General features: G+C 38.3%; 1 pseudogene; it reads left to right on the top strand.

The window, feature by feature from the left end:
• The window catches only part of LOC124976387 (serine/threonine-protein phosphatase 2A regulatory subunit B'' subunit gamma-like), a 155,179-nt pseudogene that overhangs the window by 61,427 nt on the left and 71,390 nt on the right, over nucleotides 1-22,362 (top strand).

Here is a 22,362-nt window from a genome sequence, read left to right on the forward strand (position 1 = left end):
GCACTGCCTAAATGCCTGCAAACTAATCTATTTCCAAAGGAATCCACCACGCATTATTTGGTGAAGACACTTGTGTAGAATAATACTTTGTGTGTTTTTTTTACAACTGAACCAATGTAGTAATGACGTCCTATCCCTAATAGCTAGAACACATGAGTTTGAGAATCAAGAGTTGAAAGTCAGGATGGTCCATCTTCATTACCACTCCCTATAAACCCAATGGGAAATTTGTGCTTCCTAACCTCATGGTCTTAGATGCTAATGGAGTAGAAATTCTAGTTGGGTGGTAAACAGAAAGAACTTTTTTGTAGGAAAACAGTAGAGCTTCTACTGAACCTGAAGCTGTATATACCACCTGGTCAATCTGCTCTGCATGTCAATAGACCAGCAGACACAGAAGGAGTAACTGAAGTGGCAAGAGAATTACATGGGGAGCTAATTCATCCAACAAGAACAGGAAAGACTCTGTCCAAAATCATTAAAAGGACAATTGTGGCAGCCATGGCTAAACAAGGACCAAGAAACTAAAGTTTCAGACCCCCAGAGGATGAAGGTCTGTGTCATCTCACAGTTGAACTAACCCAGAGCAGCCAAAGCACTGACTGGCTACAAGAAATTGGGGGTAGAAAAGGGAGATTGGAAATAACAATGAAAGTTTTGGAAAAAAGCATCTCCCCTGTCTCTCTCAATTCTGTATGCTTTCTTACCTAATTTAGGTTTTCACAAATGACAGTCTTACTTTAAACTTATGCCTTGCCACTTTCTTTTCTTGTCACAGAGTGCTTCCTTTCCAAGCAGCCAGACCCTAACTGGTGCCCACATGCACAAATGCACAATTAGGAAATGTGGGGGAAGTTAACACCCCATGGGGTGAATCCTTTGACCACTGGGAGACAACAGTTAGTAGATAGATTCTTCCTTTATCTCTCCTTTCCCACCCAGGGACAGTGCTGACACATAATTTGAGTAACTTCTAAGACATGTTGTTCCCACGTATGAGAATTATTACACTGGTGGCCAGCTGGATAGCACAACTTCGTATGGGCTCTGACTCTTGCCTGTATGACTCACCTTCACCCCTCCCTCAAGCTTCCTGAGACTGTATTTCCTAATAAAATAATAGCACAGAAACTCTCTGCCTAAGATTCTGTTTTCTTGGGAATTAATAAGGGCTAATGCAGTCATTGTTTAATTTTATTATTGTTTTTAACACCGCCTTGTAGATTTGTTGGAAGAATTGTAATTACTAATGCATTTAAAGTACTAAGAAGTAATGCCTAAATATTAGCTAATATCCACATGGCAATTATTGTTGTTATGGTTTGGGTCTGGTTTATCCCTCAGAGGCTCACATATTGAAGGCTTGTTCATGATATAACAATGTTCAGAAGTGGGGTTTTTGAATAGTGATTGACTCATGAGAACTCTAACCACATCATTGGACTAATCCATTGATGGATTTTATTAATTTGAATGGGCTATTGGAAGGTGATGGGAACTTTAGAAGGCAGGAGGAAGCAGAAATGCCCTAGAAGGGTATTTCTTGTCTTCAGCCACTTCTTGTTTGTTCTCTCTAACTGTCCTGATCCTTGCTAATATCCCTCCTTTTAGAACACATGCTTCACTGGCTAAAACAAAGTTATTTTTTATTTCATGTTGCTCTACAATATTTTACTTATTTGTATAGAAACATATATACACATTGTGCATATAGCCCTGCACATATATGTAAATATGTTCTGTGTTCCTATCTAGACTGAAGAACCCACTTACATACCCTTCTTAGGGTTCCAATTCATAATGATTATGTGCTGTATTTGAGTGAAGTGTTTTTCTTGACTTCTGGACAGAATGAACTTGATTTCTTCTCTTTATTTTCTCTTCACATTCTGAGTTGTTCATCTCACCTTCTAGATACACAGGGAAGCATGAACTACTTGTCTCTAGGACTTCCTATCCATAGCTCCATGGAAGCTTCTTTTCTAATTGAATAAGACTTTTCAATTACCATTTTGTGAGAAAAGTGCAAAGGCACCCCAGGAGCTTCTAAGTCTTGGGATTCTCTGTTCCACTTCCCACCATCCCAGCCACTATCACTAGCCCAGAGAACCCTGCCTTCACCATGAATCCTTATCTTGCACACCTTGGCAAAATTTGTGTGACTGTGTGGGTCAAGAGAAAGAACCATTGAAGTTGAGAAAGATAGCAAGTATCCTCTATGCATATCCCATCTTCAACTTTGAATGATCCATGCCTAGCAATTAGGTTGAATGTAAAGAGTCTACAAGTACCTGATGTGGAGCAGAAGGATAGTTCTTTCCTCTTTATCCCACATTTTTCTGTCATTTTTCCTTATTGATTTTAGCAGTGTCACAAATCATCTGCCTCTGGGACTGGTTCCTGCTCTTGCTATTTTAATTTTCTCTTCCCATTTTCAAAACTGAATGGGCTCTGTTTTTATTCCAGATTTGCCTTCCTTCTTCTCTTATCAGATTGCTAAGAATATAATCTGTGAAAAGGCAACAAAACCTGCATTCTCCATCCTCTAATCACTAAGCTTCTCATTGTTGCCAAATTAGAGGGAGAGTAGTTGTTCATGGAATTCCTTATGTGTATGAACCTCAGGAGGAGGAGGCCCAGGGGCTCAGCCTGCACTGCACTGGTCCTCGCCAACTTGGTTACTTTTATGGCTTGCTGAGGTATCTCTCTAGATAAGGAATAAAAAAAAAAAGAAATCACTCTCGTGGATTTCTTTACTACTCTAAAAGCAATGGTAATTCTCAGAAATTCTAGAGTTGAAAAATCCCTTCGTATTTCATTCATTTTTACAACAGAGACAACATGGTATAGCAGTAAAGATCATGGGTTTAGGAGATATTCAGGACTACATTCAAGTTCAGTTCTATTACTTACTAGATGATGATTGTGAGAAATTAGTTAAAATTATTTAAATCAGGGAATCCTCCTCTAGACAAAAAAAAAGGATTGAATACAATAATAAAGAGAAATTATTTAACCAGGTTTCTGGGTTATAGTAAGTATTCAGTAAATGTTAGTTGATTTGAATTATAAAATCTAGTTGCCTTAATTTACAAATGAAGAACTTGAACATAAGGTCAGAGAAGTTAAATGATCTAGCTAAGGTTTTATATCCACATACTGACATAAGTAGGTCTTTAAACAGTAAACAACTGAACATAATACTTGAGTAAAATCTTTGCTTTAAAAAAAAAAAACTCGGGCTGGGGAGATAGCTCAGTTGGTAGAGTGCTTGCCTCGCAAGCACTAAGGCCCTGAGTTCAATCCCCAGCACCACAAAAAAAAAAAAAAAAAAAAAAGAAAGAAAAATAAAAAAAAAAAAACCTCATTTTTTGGCCTGTGCCATAGGCAAATGATTGCATATGCTAAACAAGAAAAAGTAAACTAGACCTATTGAGTGTTTTTGTGTCCTGGATATTGACCAGAGAGAAAGTGACAAACAAAAATGTGAATGAACCAGAGTCCTATCTTCGAAACACTGAAAACTTATTTGAAGAGTTCATAGTAACTCATAAACATATTGAGACTGTTTTGTTTTATTTAACATATGTTCTCCAGTTCTATTCATTTACCAGCAAATGACATGATTTCTTTCTTATAACTGAGTAGAACTCTATTGTGTATATATGCCATGTTTTCTTTATTCATTCATGTGCTAACAGACACCTAAGATGGTTCTATAAGTTGGCTATTGTGAATTGCACTGCTATAAACATTGGATTCGTGTATCATTATAGCATGCTGACTTCGATTCTTTGGGATAAAAACTAAGGAGTAGAATAGCTGAATCATATGGTAGTTCCATTCTTAGTCTTTGAGGAATCTCTGTACTGATTCTTCAAATTAGTGGTTGTACTAATTTGCAGTCCCACCGGTAATGTATTTATTCCTTTCTTCCCAGAAAGTCAAGGGTGGAATGTTCTCTCTATATGCAGAAGCTAGAGAGAGAAATGAATTTTGAAAAGTGGGGGAATCTCACAAAGACAGAACAGTAGATGAAGAGGATTGAAGGGGAGGGAAGAGAGGAAGGAGGAGGAACTGGAAAATGAAACTGACTAAATTATATAAGGTACACGTATGGATAAATAACACATCCCAATTTTTGTGTATAATTATAATACACCAATTAAAGAATAAATAGAAAAGAGACAAGTAAGGAAAGGGGATAGGGGATAGGAGGAGAGAAGGGAAAGAAGTATCTGGGAGTGTAAAGAAGCAAATTATGTTATTTGTATATGCAAATATACCACAATTCCAGTATTATATGTAATTATAACACACTAATAAAAACATTAAAAATGCATCCTAAGAAAATTCCAGATATGTCAATCAGGCCAAAGGGTTTTCTAAGAATAAAGAGGTGTAACACATCACTGTAGCACTCTAGTGATACCAAGAATATATTGTTGTTTAACATTTCCTTTTTAAAAAAGCTTTTGACACATAATAATTGTACACATTTATGGGGTAGAATATGATATTTCATTACATATATACATTGTGTAATGATTAGATTGAAGTAATTGGCATATCTATCACCTAAAATATTTATCATCTCTTTGTTTTAGAAACATTCAAATCCTTTCCACTAGCTTAAACAATTCCTTTTTAACTATTAATTTTCTTGATAAACTTTCCCCTTTTGAAATAAACCATTATAAAAATCCATTTCAACTCATCTTTTTAAATTCCAAATCAGTAGAAGTTGGCTACTCTGGGGAGTGGGTACTGAGATACAATTAAGAGTGCAAATATTGGTTTGGGGGACTAACACATGTGAAAGGTTAAAGGATTTTTTGAATGGATACATCAGACTATGATCCACATCACCCAGTCTAGCAAGAAGCTCTGGAGTCAGTCATTGGGTGAAAATGATCAGACCCTGGTGCCACAGTCTTGCTAAATGATGCCCATCTCAAAAGCATCTTGCTGTAGAGAGTCTTAGGATCACTAGGCTGGGGATATAGCTCAGTTGGTAGAGTGCTTGCCTTGCAAGCACAAGGCCCTGGGTTCAATCCCCAGCACTGCAAAAAAAAAAAAAAAGAGTCTTAGGATCCCAACTGCTATTTAATGATCTCCCTTCTAAGCTATCTTTACTCTCAGGCCAATTTTGCTAGTCTTGATGGCTTAAATGCTGGTGTGACCCAAAACCTCATTCCCATGTAGTGTAAGCCCCAAATAAGCATATCTTTCTCAGATCAGCTTTGCTGCTTTTGCCCATTCATAGACACAATCAGGCAAGGGAAGACCATGAGGTGTCCAAATGGATCACCTGCTTCCAATGTAAAACAATACCCTACCTCCCCACACCATTATTGAGTTTCAAATACCCCTGCTAAGATTGTAATTGCTATTCTTATGTGCTCATCCCTATATACAAGGGTTCAAAGGTCTCAGAAGGTAGCCCTAACTTATAGTATTATGGAACCCTGGCTGATTCTCCTGGCAAGCATGTGTTTCCTTTGAAAACAATGGAGTTCTTTGTCTATTATTTCAGAGCCCAGAATTTCTGAGGCAAGAGGAGAGAAGTCTCCAGTGGGTCATTGGGAATAATAATAAATGGGACCATTCTTACTTCCATCCCTTAGTTCCTGGATATCAGCATCTTTTTTTTTTTTTTCTTTTCTTTTGGGGACAGAGCACCACATAGAGGTCTTTTAATAACATGTCTGTACTGAACCCTAGAGAATGGCATGTTGGAGCATTACCTCTGACCTGTGCTTGGGCTGTATCTTCAGCAGACCATGCCAACAGTCTGCTATGTCAGATGCTTATTGATGTTACAATGTGTTTTACACCATAAGTGGACACTGAGGAAAGGGCTGTAGTAGAATTAGAGTGAGTCTGGGCTACTTATTCACACAGGTTGCTTGTGCCCATGGTCTTGCCTTTCTCCATCCTAGATTTACAACTTCTAGTTATAACAGAATTCTGCTGGGTTCTGTATTCAGGATCAGTTGGTTCCCCATGACCAAGCATTCTGTCTTGCCAAGGAAATATTAGAATTCCAGAGTTGTTTATCAAAAGATATTATGGCTTGGTTTAAAAACTGAGAGAATCTGCATTTTTGTTCTCATAGCTAACTTCTATACTAGCCTCTACTACCATCAGAACTGGTCTGCAAAAGAGAACCAATGATAAACTCATAATAATGCTGTAGTGCTTTACTGGCAAAGGGCACCTTCCTGGGGGCTTTAGTAAATGGTGTGTGTCCCTGATCCTTCTCATAGAATGTAATTCTCTGACGGATTCTCTGGCCTGGCATAAGATCTCCATTCCAGCAGGTTCACTTTCCTGAGATGTTTTTATTTACTTCCTCCAGTATCTGGCATTTCCATCTCACCCAGCATAGACCATCATTTTCTCCCACTTCCAGAAGTCACATTAGCAGTAAATTTGCACCTTTCCCCTGAGCCTTTATTAAGGTATCAAATCCTTTATCCCAAGAGTGCTTCTAAGGCAGTAAATTCTTTTATGCTCAATATTCTGTTCAAATTTCTGTTCAAAACCCCTCTAAATCCATACCATGGATAACCCCTGACTCCTGTTGGTACACTCTAAGTCATGTAACTCCTTCAAGGTATAATACCTTTCCTCTCTCATCAGTCTCAGGACATCCCCAATTGGGTCCTTGTGAGATTTAAACTAATATAGTTCTAGCACCTAACAGAATGGATGAGACAACATCTTGACATGGGTGGGCTAGAGCTATTCCCTTACAAGAGATAACCTGCATATTCATTACCTAGCTTATAATGGCTTCTTACATAGGAGGGATATGTGTTAGCTCTTAAGAGGGCAATAAATATCTCTGTAAGTCCTAAGAGTTTAGAGGAGGCTGGAGAGCCAACATCTATCTGGAAGGTGGCCAAAAAGTTGTCCCCATTCCATGTACCAGAATCCCAGTTTTCTCATACAGGGCCCTGACTGAGGCACAATATGTGTGTGTGTACACACACACACATACACATATTGTGCCTCAGCTGTGTAACCAAGTATCTTTGAAGCTCAGGATTCTGTTCAATCCTGAGTTTGGTCTTTTTCTTTTCTCCAAATGTTGAAAATAAAGGTCTCTCTGAAAGATTCCAAAGAGGACTTCTGACCTTAGTTTTCAACTTTTAACTGCCTTTAGCTTTTCGTTATCCTTCTAACAGACAGTAATACAACTTCATAACAACCAACCAATTCCATTTTCCTTATATGAACTGTTTCCCCTATCTTTTTCAAATGCCTAAATTATTGCATTGGGACATTCTCTCAATTCATCAGAGAGGATTTTGCAATTGGGCCAACATCTCATGCCAGAGACAATTTGGGCCCACCTCCCATACCACCTGGGATGCAGCTCTCATTGCCAGCAAGACCATGAGTGATTCAGGCCCAAAAACTCATCTTACCACCTGTTTCCTTCAAGCATTCCTGGAACCACTGTCAGTTGGGTCCTCTGGGAAGCAGATGTTGAGACAGAGTTAAGACTACAAATAGTAAGTTGAAGAGGAACACCTGTGAACAGAAAGGGAAGAAGTTGGGTTAGAGGGGAGAAATGATGGTTCAAATGCATACAAAGTCTCCACCATCACAGTAGGAATCTATGGAGCAATGATCATCTGTTAGGACAATCCTCAGAGGCTGAGGTAGACTTGAAGTAGAAAGTCACAGAAAGCTGCTGTAAAAACACACTCCTTGCCACTGAGCAAGAAGTCTTTTCTCAGAGAGGGACCTGAATAATGCAGCCCTGCATTTACCTTTATGAGATCTAAAATAATGTTTAATACTGTACGTGGCAAGAATATATATTGACCTAATTAAGACCCCAAGGCCCGTAGTGGATATCTGGACAAATTCTGCTTGGTTTAATGAGTTCCTTAACCCTCACTCATCTCCAGAAGTCTCTCAGTCCCCCTCAGTTGTTTCCTAGTGTGTACCAGATAGCTCCTTCATATCTCCATGTCAAGAGAGAGAAGTAAATAAATACAGCAGCTTTACCTTTGAAACTGTGTCTTATTTTTCTAACTAGCTTCATCTGAAAAGGAAGTCAAATGGAAAACAGTTGGGTCAACCAAGAAAACCAAGGCACAGTTGTAGGTTCTCTAATCAGACTTGGAGTGTCAAAAAGTTCCCAAGTTTGCATCTTGCAAATCACACTACATCAGCCACAGTAGAAAGTACTGAAGATAAAATGACAACCTAAGCTCTGACTTTATGATGTTTTCAGGCTCTTTCAGCATGTATAGAAAATACTACAACACTGAGACCAGAATGGATGATACATTATACTAAAAGTCCCTTCTTGAGAGCTCCTGCTTGATGGAGGAGCTCCTCAGGAGATAAAACCAAGAACTACTCCATTTGTTGCATTTGGGGAAGCTGTAAACACAAAGTTTCAGAAAAGTGAATTTCTAGTCCATAAGACCTCAAGTCTCTTCTCCTAAGGAGAATTGTTATTGGTTTAAGAATGTGCTCAACCTGGATAGAAACAGAACTTAACTAATGAAGCTAAATTCTGATGTTATAAAAGAATGATCTGGTTCAGAAGCTTCCCAGATATAAAAAGGTATTGTGATCCCTGGAAAAGGGCAAGGTGAAAGAACTGGAGGAAACAAGGCAGCGACAGGTTTGGGGATACTCTGTGGTCCCATAAACGAGCAGAGGCCAAGAAAGAGATGAGGAGGATTAGAGCCTGGCTGAGTGAAGTGCCCCCTGAGCTCAGAGGGAGAACCACATGGGACACTGACCATCAACATTCCCTGAGTGTCTTTACCTCCAAATTTTGATGTCATCACCTGAGTACCAGGAGAAAATTAGTTTTGTCCTAATTAATGTCAAATGAATAGCTGTTTCCCATGCTCCCGTAGACCAGAAGGCAAGCTCACTAGAGCTCTGGGAATAGAAGACCAACTACCAAGAGTGTGGGGACCCCAAGGTTGTGGCAAAAGCAGTGCAGGACTGATCATGCAATGTGTGCAGAATGAATGGGCGGGGCCTCTTAAAAACGACTACAAACTTCAAGCTGTAGCAACTGAATTATAAACCAAATGTGAAGTCCTTTCGAGGATGGGACCTGTGCAACAGCACAGGCTACACACCAGGAACCCACCCCTGAAGAAGCTGAGCATATCCTTATTGATAGAGAAAAGAATTAGGTTTATTACCTTCAAATAAAGGAGCGTTAAAGAATTTGAGGACATAATTTTAAACTTCCACAACTGCCTTCAGTCAGAAATTTACATTCCTCCCACATACAAAATGGATCCACCTTCCAAAACCCCACAAAATTCTCATCCCTTCATGTCATCAACTCAAAATCCAGAACTTTGTCACCCGAGTGTAAGTGTACATAAGCAAAATCTGTTTATCTATTACCCCAAATTCAGTGGTTTAAAAGAATAAACACTTACCATCACACGTTTCTGTGGTCAGGAGCTCAGGTGCAGCTTAACTGTGTGGTCTGACTCTAGAACTCTCATGAACAGAAGTCCAGGTGTCAACAAGAACTGCGGCCATCTGAAGGCTTGACCATAGCTAGACCCCTTTCAAGATGACTCTCTCACATGACTATTGGCAGGAGGTCTCAATTGCTTCCAGGCTATCAACAAGAGACCTTTGCCAAATTAGTCTTTCCACAGGACTGCTTGAATGGAAAAATTCTCCAAAGTGAATGATTCACATGAGAGAAAAGAAGAAAGTCACAGTGCCTTTTTATGTCCTAATCTCAGACATTGTACATCATGACATCCACCATATACTATTTGTTAGAAGCAAGACACTAAGTTCAGTTCCCACTCAAGGGGAGGGTAAATAAGAGAGGAGCATTAAAGAATGTGAAGACTTATCGTAAAACCACAATGACCAATTTAGTACTTAACACAAGCATTATTTGACTCATGAATATGTTTCTATTAGAATATTATTCTTAGTTGCACAGAAAGTGTTGAGAGCAGGGTGGTATCTGTGCTGCTAACTGTCTCAAGGACAAACAGGACTGCTGGGCCCCTGTGCTTACCAAGGTTGTTAAGAGATATTTGTCCGAGGAATGTGCAGTTGCCTGGAGACCTTATCCATCAAGGACGAGAGCAGGGCCTAGCCCCGACTCAGCTCCTGAATAGTTCACCCCTTCCCTCCTCCCTTCTTCCTCTAGGACCGTCCAGTTCTGGCCGGACCCAATGAAAATCAAATAGATTGACCGGACCCAACCAGGGGAGGTTTAGCTGTTCGAATGTTAGCCAATTAGAAGAACACTGTAAAACTGCTTGCTTTTCCTTATAAAAACCCTGCTGACGAGGGCTCGGGGCCTCTCTCCTAGCGTCGTTGATTAAGGACGCAGAGGACCGAGTTCGAACTCGCTAATAAATGACTCTTTGCTGCTTGCATTGATCGTGGTCTCTGGTGGTCCTTGTGGGGTCTCAAGCCTTTGGGCACAACAAAAGCAACAGCAGAAAAAGCAGTTGACCCAGAAAGGATCTCAAAGCCCCTGTGGTGGCAGGAAGGAGTTTGAACCCCATACCCCCATCACTATTGACTATCTTTGCTTAAACCAGCCCAGGACTGGTTTAAGGGCAAGTTGGGACTGGTTGGGGCAAGTGTCTCTGACCCTGAAACAGAGGGAAGATTGGTTGTATGGGGGTTATATCTACAATATGATTTCATGAATACCAAGATGTAGCAGAACACATCAGTGAACAGATTAAGTACAGGGAGTAATGATGCTTACTTAAAGGTCACACCAAGCCCACCTTCTGCAAAGAAGAATGTGCCTGCAGTAGGGACTGTTTCCTTTGTCAACTTCCCTATGTCCCTTTCTGTTTGTCCTTGATTCCATCCTGTGGAGACCTGGATTCTTATCCCTGGATGTGATCCTCTGCTGTAAGGACAGGAGATGTCTAAGCAACCTAAGAATAACTTGAAGACCTCAGGCCTCTGTGTGCCCAGGTCTGTAGTCAGTAAGAATCAGTAACATGAATGTGAATGGGAAACAAAATCTCCATGGTATCACCAAGGTTGGTGAGAGACAAATGAGGAACAGTACATGGATTGCAAAGTCTGTGGGGAAACCTGGAACCTGAAGTAGGAAGCCCTGAGGAAGGACTTAGGTGAGGTTTGAAAAACTGATGAGATACAAATGTGATGCAATCTTGAGGCAACATCAGGCTACATATGTGGGTATTATTTTTCTAGTAGGATTTTAAAAGTCACAAAAGGAAAATATGGTATATTGGAAGTGAAACTAATCACAAAATTAAGAATCCTAAATTATAATTTTGATTTTGCCATTTTCTACTTGTGCAACATTAAGAAAAAAAGAAAGAAAAAGGATATCTTTGCCACTTTTAATATCAGAGAGAGAGAAATGGTATCTGCCCTAATATTCTCACAGAATATTCTAAATAGCACATAATATGTAAGAAGAACCAAAGCTGCATAACTAAAATGACTCTGAGAGATCTAGAAGTATCTTTCTAGGCATGTAGGAAAAAAAAAAAAAAAAGATGTATATTTCTGGAGTTAAGATCTCTCAAGTAATCAGGAAAAAATACCTGTCAATTAACTCCTCAGGCAGGCAGTGCTTTGGATGGGAGAAGGCAGACTTCTAATCAATTCCACAGCTTCCCATCTGGGAAGAGATTTGATCTCCTTTGTCAGTTTTGCCTTGAAAAATCCTGGAGCAAAACCCAGAATTTTGAATCTTACAGATGTACCTGGACATACTCACTGTGAACAGGTAGGCACAGTGCTGTGATGGTTGTAACCCAGTAACCTGTGACGTGTAAGGATCCATAGCCCCTACATATACAAATTAGAACCACAGAAACAAAGAAATAGGCATTCCAAAAAGAAGAGGGCTACATATCTGAGAACAAGAGGGAGGGAATTCTGGGCAAATAAACAATAGTTGTTGTCTTAAGAATAAAAAAATGAAAGCTCAGAAGAATATGAAGTTGAGGTCATTTGAAGGGAATTGAAAATATAACATCCCTCCATCCCATGTCCTTGCTTCAAAACCTGAGAAAGGTACAAGGAGAATATTCCTTCGCTCTAAATTCAACCACAAATAGAACAAAGCTGCTGCCATCCCAATATGGGTAATGCCAAGTAGAGTAATGTTTGTTGTAGGGGAGAAAGAAAAGACACCAAACCATAGGAAGGGGGCCACAGGTGTCAGGAATGCCTTGCGCTAGCCAGGTGAGACAGGCATTTGGGGACTTTCTGAATGAGATTGAAGATATTTGGGGACAAAGAAAATAGATACCGTGCTAGTGACTGCTATGAGTCAGAACAAAATTTGTTAACATTGATTTATGCCTCAGTTATATTGCCTAGCAGTTGTTGCTTGGGAAACCACTGACTACTGAAATAATAATGCCAAAGAGCTAAACAAATTTAAAGTATCAATTTTAAAGTTATAGAAATCATCTACTAAAAGGATATAAGAGGGAATGAACATTTATAGAGCAATGATCATGTCCCAGCTCTGAACTCAAAGTTTCACATTATGTCTCATTTAATCTTCAGGAACCTCTGTGTAAGCACAGAATGTATAGAAGCTTTTGAGGACTAAGTTTCTATTGATCAATGTTGTATTCCAAAGTTCTAGAGTAATGCTTGTGACTTTGAAAACACTCAAGACATATTTGTTGAAAAAAGATGAATAAATAGATTATCTCCATTTCTCTGATGGAAAAACTGAGGTTCAGATAAAGTAATTACATTGATAAAAGTGATACAGCTAACCAGGATTTTAAACCACATCTGTCTGACAAAAAATTTTACTTCTTTGAAAGTCACTTCCTACCAAAACGAAACTTCCATAAATATATGACTCTATTATTTAAGCCCTGCACATTTTGAAAAAGAAGTAGGACTTGTCTCACTATTTATAATTCATCTTTCAGAAGTTATACAGATACCCCATATTTTGATCAATGAGGAAGTACTAATCCATGCAAGAGTTGTGATAGAAATCTTAAGAAAAATTTCATGTGGTACAAGAACCAATGGCCATGTACCTTAGACACTTCCAGAATAAGAGTGAAATCTCAGAGATAAATAGTATAAAATGAAAAATTATTTTCCAGGATCGGAACTACTTCAAAGAAAAATTCTTAACAATGCTAATTTCCCTGGAAAGTGCTAAAAAAGTAAGATCTCACACACACACACACACACACACACACACAAACACACACACTTTAGACACTGAACCCTGCCCCAATCACAAGAGTCACCAGCCTAGCAATGAGTAACAAGCATTAGCAGCCTGCCTCTGAGAAGGGACCAGGACATGGAGAGACCCTTCTCATTGTTCTGCACACAATGTTCAAAATCCAATTTTAAAAATGAATCACACAAAGAAGAAACATACACTCACACATTGTTAAAAATTAAAGCAACCAACAGAACCAAACTCAGTAAGAACCCAGCTGGTGGAACTATCAAATGTGAATTTTAAAATGAAAATTAAATTATGTTAAAATATCACAAGGCAAACTTGGAAGTTATGCATAAACAAGTAAGGAATTTCAAAAGAAGAATGAAAATTATTGGAAAGAATTAAATGGAAATGCAAATGCAAATAAAAATAAAACACTGAGATTATGACTTCCTTCGATCATTTTATGAACAAACTGGTCATACTGAAATATGTGAACTTGAATATCAAAAAAATATATATATATGCATATATATATATATATATATATATATATATATATATACACACACACACATATCCAAATGGAAAGCAAAGAAAAAAAAAACAAAAATAGTAAGAAAATAACACAGAGCATCTAATAGTTGTGATTTTAAAAAATCAAATGATTGAACATATGTAAATTGGTAGACCCAAAAACGCAGAACAAATCAGAAAGAGGGAAAGAGAAATATCTGAAGAGTAATAGCTGAGAATTTTCCAAAAATTAATGTAAGACCAAAAAAAAAAAAAAGGTTAAAAAAAAAACTCAGAGAAATCAAAGCACTACAAATTTTAAAAAAAATTGTACTTGATGAAAAACACAGTTGATGAAAAACAGAGATGAGAAAAATCTTAAAGAAAGCCAGAGAATAAAGAAACATTACACATAGAGGAAAAATAAGATATATAACAGATATTTCATCTGAAATTATATAAGCCATAAGACAAAGGGAAATTAATAAAAAGCAAAAATGAGCCTGTAATCCTGGAGGCCCAGGAGGCTGAGATAGGAGATTGAGAGTTCAAAGCCAGCCTTAGCAACAGTGAGGCACTAAGCAACTCAGTGATACCCTGTCTCTAAATAAAATACAAAATAAGACTGTGGATGTGGCTCAGTGGTCAAGTACCCCTGAGTTCAATCCTGATACCCACCCCAAAAGAAAGAAAGAAAGAAAGACAATTGATTATTCCAGAATTCTATACCCAGTGAAAAGATACACTCATACATTGCTGGTACGAATGCATATTGGTGCAACCATTATGGAAAGCAGTATGGAGATTCCTCAGAAAATTTGGAATGGAACCACCATTTGATTCAGCTATCCTACTACTCAGTTTATATCCAAAGGACTTAAAATCAGCATACTACAGTGAACAGTCACATCAATGTTTATAGCAACTCAACTCACAATAGCTAAATTATGGAACCAACCTAGGTGTCCTTCAACAGATGAATGGATAAGGAAAATATGATTTTATACACACACACACATGATAGAATATTACTCAGTTTTAAAGAAGAATGAAATTAAGGCATTTGTGGTAAATGGATGGAGCTGAAAAATATTATGCTGAGTGAAATAAGCCAAACCCAAAAAACCAAAGACCAAATGTTTTCTCTGATGTGTGGATGCTAATTCACAATAAGGATGTGAGGGCAGTAGGGTAGAGTTACTTTAGGTAGAGGGGAGCAAAAGGAGGGGAAGGAGTATGGGGGTAGGAATTATAGTAGAGTAAAACAGACATTACCTCATGTACACATATGACAGCATAACCGATGTGATCCTACAACATGTATACTCAGAAAAATGAGAAATTATACTCCATTTATGTATGATTTATCAAAAAGCATAAATGCATTCTACTGCCATGTGTAACTAATTAGAACAAATTTTTAAAGTTTTAAAAAAAGAAGAAAAAAAATGAAGGGAAAATAAAGACCTTTTCAGACCAATAAGAGTATTCAATGCCAGGCATCTGCATAATAAAAAAATACTAAAATAAAGTCTTCAGGCAGACAACATATGAAAATTTGGATTTACACAAATAAAGGAAGAACATTGAATATGGAATATATATATATAATTTTATAAATTATAATCTGTACAATTATATTAATACAATGTTTCTTATTTTTAATTTCTTAAAAGATACTTAGTTGTATAAAGTGAAAGCAATCAAAAATAAACCTTGAGAGCCTGCCCACTCCCCCACCGCAGAGGGACACTGCACCTGCCCCCTCTGCTGACTCAACACATCCTCGCTGGGGCTCCCCAGCTTCTTTGGAGGTTGGTGCAGGCATTTTGAATTATTCCAGAGGGTATGGCCATCATCATTGGAAGGGCGACTCCCTTCCTGAGACACCTACAGGACACTGGAGGCCCTTTGACAGGGGACCCCTTGACTCACTTATATCCTACACCCTTCCCCATCCTCTTATTGACAACTAGAAACACTGTAAATAGTAATTGAACTTATGTGTTTATTACAATAATGTTAAAGTCTTTATAGATGTTATCTTGCTCAGGGCTGCATTTTCTCCATATTGGGTGCTACCGGTATTGATCTCCCCTTCAAAGAAGAGGTACAGGAAAATTGCAGGGTCATAATAAACCTGCAAGGGGGAAACTTCAGTACCTCTGATCTTCACTGGTAGAGGGGAATATATAGAAACAATATGAAGAAACAGGGAAGAAAGTGTCCCTAACAAACCAAGATGCTATTTTGATAGAATCCAATACAGCATGGCAGTAGAAATGACAGAAAAAGAGTTTAGAATCTGCATAATTAAAATGATATAAGAAGCAAAAGATGAGATAAGAGAGCAATGCATGATCATTCCAATAAACAGTTAAAAGAGCAAATACAGGAAGCAAAAGAACACTTCAATAAAGAGATAGAGATTCTGAAAAAAAATCAAACAGAAATATTTGAAATGAAAGAAACAATCAACCAAATTCAAAACTCAATAGAAAGCATCACCAACAAAACAGATCTTGTGGAACACAGAATCTCAGACAATTAAGACAAAATATTTAATCTTGAAAATAAAGTTGAACAAATTGAGAATATGTTAAGAAGTCATGAACGGAACCTCCAAGAATTATGGGATATCATGAAAAGACTGAATTTAAGAATTACTGGGATTGAGGAAGGCACAGAGAAACAAACCAAAGGAATGAACAACCTGTTCAACAAAATAATATCAGAAAATTTCCCAAACCTAAAAAAGGAAATGGAAAATCAAATACAAGAGGCTTATAGAACACCAGGTGCACAAAATTACAACAGATCACACCAAGGCACATTATAATGAAAATACCACACATATAAGATAAGGATAGGATATTAAAGGCTACAAGAGAAAAGTGTCAGATTACATATAAGGGGAAACCAATATGGATATCAGCAGATTTCTCAGCCCAGATTGGAAAAGCAAGAAGGGTCTGGAACAATATATTTCAAGCTCTGAAAGAACATGGATGCCAACCAAGAATCCTATACCCAGCAAAACTAACCATCAGATTTGACGATGAAATAAAATCTTTCCACGAGAAACAAAAGTTAAAAGAATTTATAAATAGAAAGCCTGCACTGCAGAACATTCTCAGCAAAATATTTCATGAGGAGAAAGGGCAAAAACAACAATGCAAGTCAGCAAAGGGAGGAACTACCCTAAAGGAAAAGCCAATCAAAGGAGAAACCAAGTCAAGTTAAAAAACAAAAATAAGCCAAAATGACCAGAAATGTGAATCATATCTCAATACTAACCCTGAATGTTAATGGACTAAACTCATTAATTAAACTTTAATTAAACTCATTAATTAAAAGACTTAGACTGGCAGATAGGATTAAAAAGAAAGACACAACAATATGCTGCCTTCAGGAGACTCATGTCAGAAAAAGACATCCACAGATTAAAGGTGAAAGGGTGGGGAAAAACATACCATGCACATGGACTCAGTAAAAAAGCAGGAGTCTCCATTCTCATATCAAATAAAGTGAACTTCAAATATAAGTTAGTAAGAAGGGATAAAGAAGGACATTTCATACTGCTTAAGGGAAGCATAAAAGAGCAAGACAAAATGATTTTAAATATTTATGCCCCAAACAATGGAGCATCTATGTATATCAAACAAACCCTTATCAATTTTAATTATCAAATTGACCAAAACACAATAATAGTGGGGGACTTTAACACACCACTCTCACCACTGGATAGATCCTCCCAAAAAAAAAAAAAGAAAAACTGAACAAAGAAACTATAGAACTAAATAATACAATCAATGATATAGACTTACTGGACATTTACAGAGTATTTCATCCATCATCAAGCAAATATACTTTCTTCTCAGCAGCTCATGGATCCTTCCCCAAAATAGACCATATGCTATGCCACAAAGAAGTCATTAGTAGGATCCAAGATGGCGGCCTAGAGGCAGACTGCACCCCCAGTCGCTCCAGAACCCTGGAGTTAAGAAGGGGAGGCATTGAGAGACTCGGACTGAAATAGAGCCACGGGTGAGTCTGCCCACTGGGTAAAGCTCGGTCCGGGGGGCAGGCCCAGATAGAGGTGGCTTATCGGAGCCGGGCAGGGCAGCTAGAGTCATCCACAGGCAGCCCTGCGCACTCCGGAGGTGGGCCCCGCCCACACAGCCAGCTTCTCCAGGTTCTCGGAACGGAACTGGCCCGCTAGTGAGAGCCTTTCTGACCAGAACAAGCTCCGAGTCCTGGAGCCCCTGCAGCGCAGCGTACTCCGGCAACGAACCAGCGGAGAGCCGCGATCCGCAAACAGCCTCTGGGATTAGGGCAGGGCAGCCAGAGACCTCTTCAGGCGGCTCTGCCCACTCCGGCTGCAGGCTCTCTTCACGGGGCGATACAAGATGGCGGCCTAGAGGGAGACTGCACCCCTAGTCGCTCCAGAACCCAGGAGTTAAGAAGGGGAGGCATTGAGAGACTCGGACTGAAATAGAGCCACAGGTGAGTCTGCCCACTGGGTAAAGCTCGGCCCGGGTGGCAGGCCCAGATAGAGGTGGCTTATTGGAGCCAGGCAGGGCAGCTAGAGTCTTCCCAAGGTAGCCTTCCACACTCCGGCAGTGGGCTCCTCCCACACGGCCAGCTGCACGGCGCAGCCCCATAGTGAGAGCATTTCCGCACAGAGCCAGTTCCAAACCGTGGAACCAGTAGGGGGCTAGGGGCAGTTTTCTTCTGATGAGCTGCTTTATCAGATTCCTCCAAGACATCAGGCTACTGAAGGCTGGGAGGTGATACACTGGAAATCTACCGGGACACTATAAGCCAGTAGCGGAAAACTGCAATATCGCAGGGTCCCACTGACAACTGACCAATATGAGAAAACAAGGGAAGAAAATGTCCCAAACAAACCTAGATACTACATCAATAAAACCCAATGACAGCACAGCAGAAGAAATGTCAGAAAGGGAGTTCAGAATGTACGTAATTAAAACGATCAGGGAAGCTAATGAGGAGATGAAAGAGCAAATGCAGGCATTGAAGGAGGAGATGAAAGAGCAAATGCAGACATTAAATGATCGCACCAATCAACAGTTAAAAGACCAAATACGGGAAACAAGAGATCATTTCAATAAAGAGTTAGAGATACTGAAAAAAAAACAAACTGAAATACTTGAAATGAAGGAAACAATAAACCAAGTTAAAAACTCCATAGAAAGCATAACCAATAGGATAGAATACCTGGAAGACAGAACCTCAGACATTGAAGACAAATTATTTAATCTTGAAAGCAAAGTTGGCCAAACAGAAAAGATGGTAAGAAATCATGAACAGAATCTACAAGAATTATGGGATATCATGAAAAGGCCAAATTTAAGAATTATTGGGATTGAGGAAGGCTTAGACAAACAAACCAAAGGAATGAACAATCTATTCAATGAAATAATAACAGAAAATTTCCCAAATCTGAAGAATGAAATGGAAAACCAAGTACAAGAGGCTTATAGAACTCCAAACATACAAAATTACAACAGACCCACACCAAGGCACATTATTATGAAAATACCTAACATACAAAATAAAGACAGAATTTTAAAGGCCGCGAGAGAAAAGAACCAAATTACATTCAGGGGGAAACCAATAAGAATATCAGCAGACTTTTCAATCCAGACCCTAAAAGCTAGAAGGGCCTGGAACAACATATACCAAGCCCTGAAAGAAAACGGATGCCAACCAAGAATCTTATACCCAGCAAAACTTACCTTCAAATTTGACGATGAAATAAGATCCTTCCATGATAAACAAAAGCTAAAGGAATTTACAAAAAGAAAGCCAGCATTACAGAACATTCTCAGCAAAATATTCCATGAGGAAGAGATGAAAAACAACGATGCAAATCAGCAACAGGAGGCGCTAGCCTAAAGGAATAGCCAAATAAAGGAGAAACCAAATCATGTCAAAAACAAATATGAGTCAATTGACTGGGAATACAAATCATATCACAATAATAACCCTGAATGTTAATGGCCTGAACTCATCAATCAAAAGACACAGACTGGCAGATTGGATTAAAAAGAAAAATCCAACAATATGCTGCCTGCAAGAGACTCACCTCATAGAAAGAGACACCCATAGACTAAAGGTGAAAGGATGGGGAAAAACATACCATGCACACGGACACAGCAAAAAAGCTGGAGTATCCATCCTCATCTCAGATAATGTGGACTTCAAACCAAAACTAGTCAGAAGGGATAAAGAAGGACATTACATGCTGCTTAAGGGAAGCATAAATCAGCAAGACATAACAATCATAAATATCTATGCCCCGAACATTGGCTCATCCACGTACGTCAAACAAATCCTTCTCAATTACAGAATTCAAATAGACCACAACACAATAATACTAGGCGATTTTAACACACCTCTCTCACCACTGGATAGATCGTCCAAACAAAAATTGAATAAAGAAACTATAGATCTCAACAACACAATCAGCAATTTAGACTTAACAGAAATATATAGAATATACCATCCAACAAAGAACGAATACACTTTCTTCTCAGCAGCACATGGATCCTTCTCTAAAATAGACCATATTTTATGCCACAAAGCTACTGTTAGCAAATACAAGAAGATAGAGATACTACCTTGTACTCTATCAGATCATAATGGATTGAAATTAGAAATAAATGACAGAATAAAAAAGAGAAACTTCTCCAATACCTGGAGACTAAATAATACACTATTATATGATGAATGGATAACAGAAGACATCAGGAGGGAAATAAAAAAATTCTTAGAAGTAAACGAGAACAAAGACACATCATATCAAAATCTCTGGGACACTATGAAAGCAGTACTTACAGGAAGATTTATTTCATGGGGTGCATTCAAAAAAAGAAGTAGAAATCAACAAATAAACAACTTAACACTACAGCTCAAAGCACTAGAAAAAGAAGAGCAGACCAATACCAAAAGTGGTAGAAGACAGGAAATAGTTAAAATCAGAGCCGAAATCAACGAAATCGAAACAAAAGAAACAATTGGAAAAATTAACAAAATAAATAGTTGGTTCTTTGAAAAAATAAATAAAATTGATAAACCTTTAGCCACACTAACAAAGAGAAAGAGGGAGAAAACTCAAATTACTAAAATTCGGAATGAACAAGGAAACATCACAACAGACACGAGTGAAATACAAAACATAATTAGAAGCTATTTTGAAAATTTATACTCCAACAAAACAGAAAACCTCAAAGACATCAACAAATTTCTAGAGACATATGAACTACCTAAACTGAACGAGGAGGACATACACAACTTAAATAAACCAATTTCAAGCAATGAAATAGAAGAGGTCATCAAAAGCCTACCAACAAGAAAAGTTCAGGACCAGATGGGTTCTCAGCCGAGTTCTACAAAACCTTTAAAGAAGAGCTCATTCCAATACTCCTCAAACTATTCCATGAAATAGAAGAGGAGGGAACCCTACCAAACTCGTTCTAAGAAGCCAATATCACCCTGATACCTAAACCAGACAGAGACACATCGAGGAAGGAAAATTTCAGACCAATATCCTTAATGAATATCGATGCAAAAATTCTCAACAAAATTTTAGCAAATCGCATACAAATATATATTAAAAAGATAGTGCACCATGATCAAGTGGGTTTTATCCCAGGGATGCAAGGTTGGTTCAACATTCGGAAATCAATAAATGTCATTCACCATATCAACAGACTTAAAGTTAAGAATCACATGATTATTTCAATAGATGCAGAAAAAGCATTCGATAAAATACAACATCCCTTCATGCTCAAAACACTAGAAAAAATTGGGGTAGTGGGAACATTCCTAAACATTATAAAGGCAATCTACGCTAAGCCCATGGCTAATATCATTCTAAATGGTGAAAAACTGAAAGCGTTCCCCCTAAAAACTGGAACAAGGCAGGGATGCCCTCTTTCACCGCTTCTATTCAACATCGTCCTTGAGATTCTAGCCAGAGCAATCAGACAAACCAAAGAAATTAAAGGGATACGAATAGGAAAAGAAGAACTCAAACTATCCCTGTTCGCTGATGACATGATTATATATTTAGAGGAACCTGGAAATTCCACCAGAAAACTTTTAGAACTCATAAGTGAATTCAGTAAAGTAGCAGGGTTACAAGATCAATGCTCATAAATCCAATGCATTTTTATACATAAGTGATGAATCTTCAGAAAGAGAAATTAGGAAAACTACCCCATTCACAATAGCATCGAAAAAAATAAAATACTTGGGAATCAATCTCACAAAAGAGGTGAAAGACCTCTACAATGAGAACTACAGAACACTAAAGAAAGAAATTCAAGAAAACCTTAGAAGATGGAAAGATCTCCCATGTTCCTGGATAGGCAGAATTAATATCGTCAAAATGGCTATACTACCTAAAGTGCTATACAGATTCAATGCAATTCCAATTAAAATCCCAATGATGTACCTTGCAGAAATAGAGCAAGCAATTATGAAATTCATCTGGAAGAATAAAAAACCTAGAATAGCTAAAGCAATCCTCAGTAGCAAGAGCGAAGCAGGGGGTATTGCAATACCAGATCTTCAACTCTACTACAAAGCAATAGTAACAAAAACGGCATGGTATTGGTACCAAAATAGAC

Source organism: Sciurus carolinensis, chromosome 2 (genome assembly GCF_902686445.1).
Source record: "Sciurus carolinensis chromosome 2, mSciCar1.2, whole genome shotgun sequence".
Classification (NCBI taxonomy): domain Eukaryota; kingdom Metazoa; phylum Chordata; class Mammalia; order Rodentia; family Sciuridae; genus Sciurus; species Sciurus carolinensis.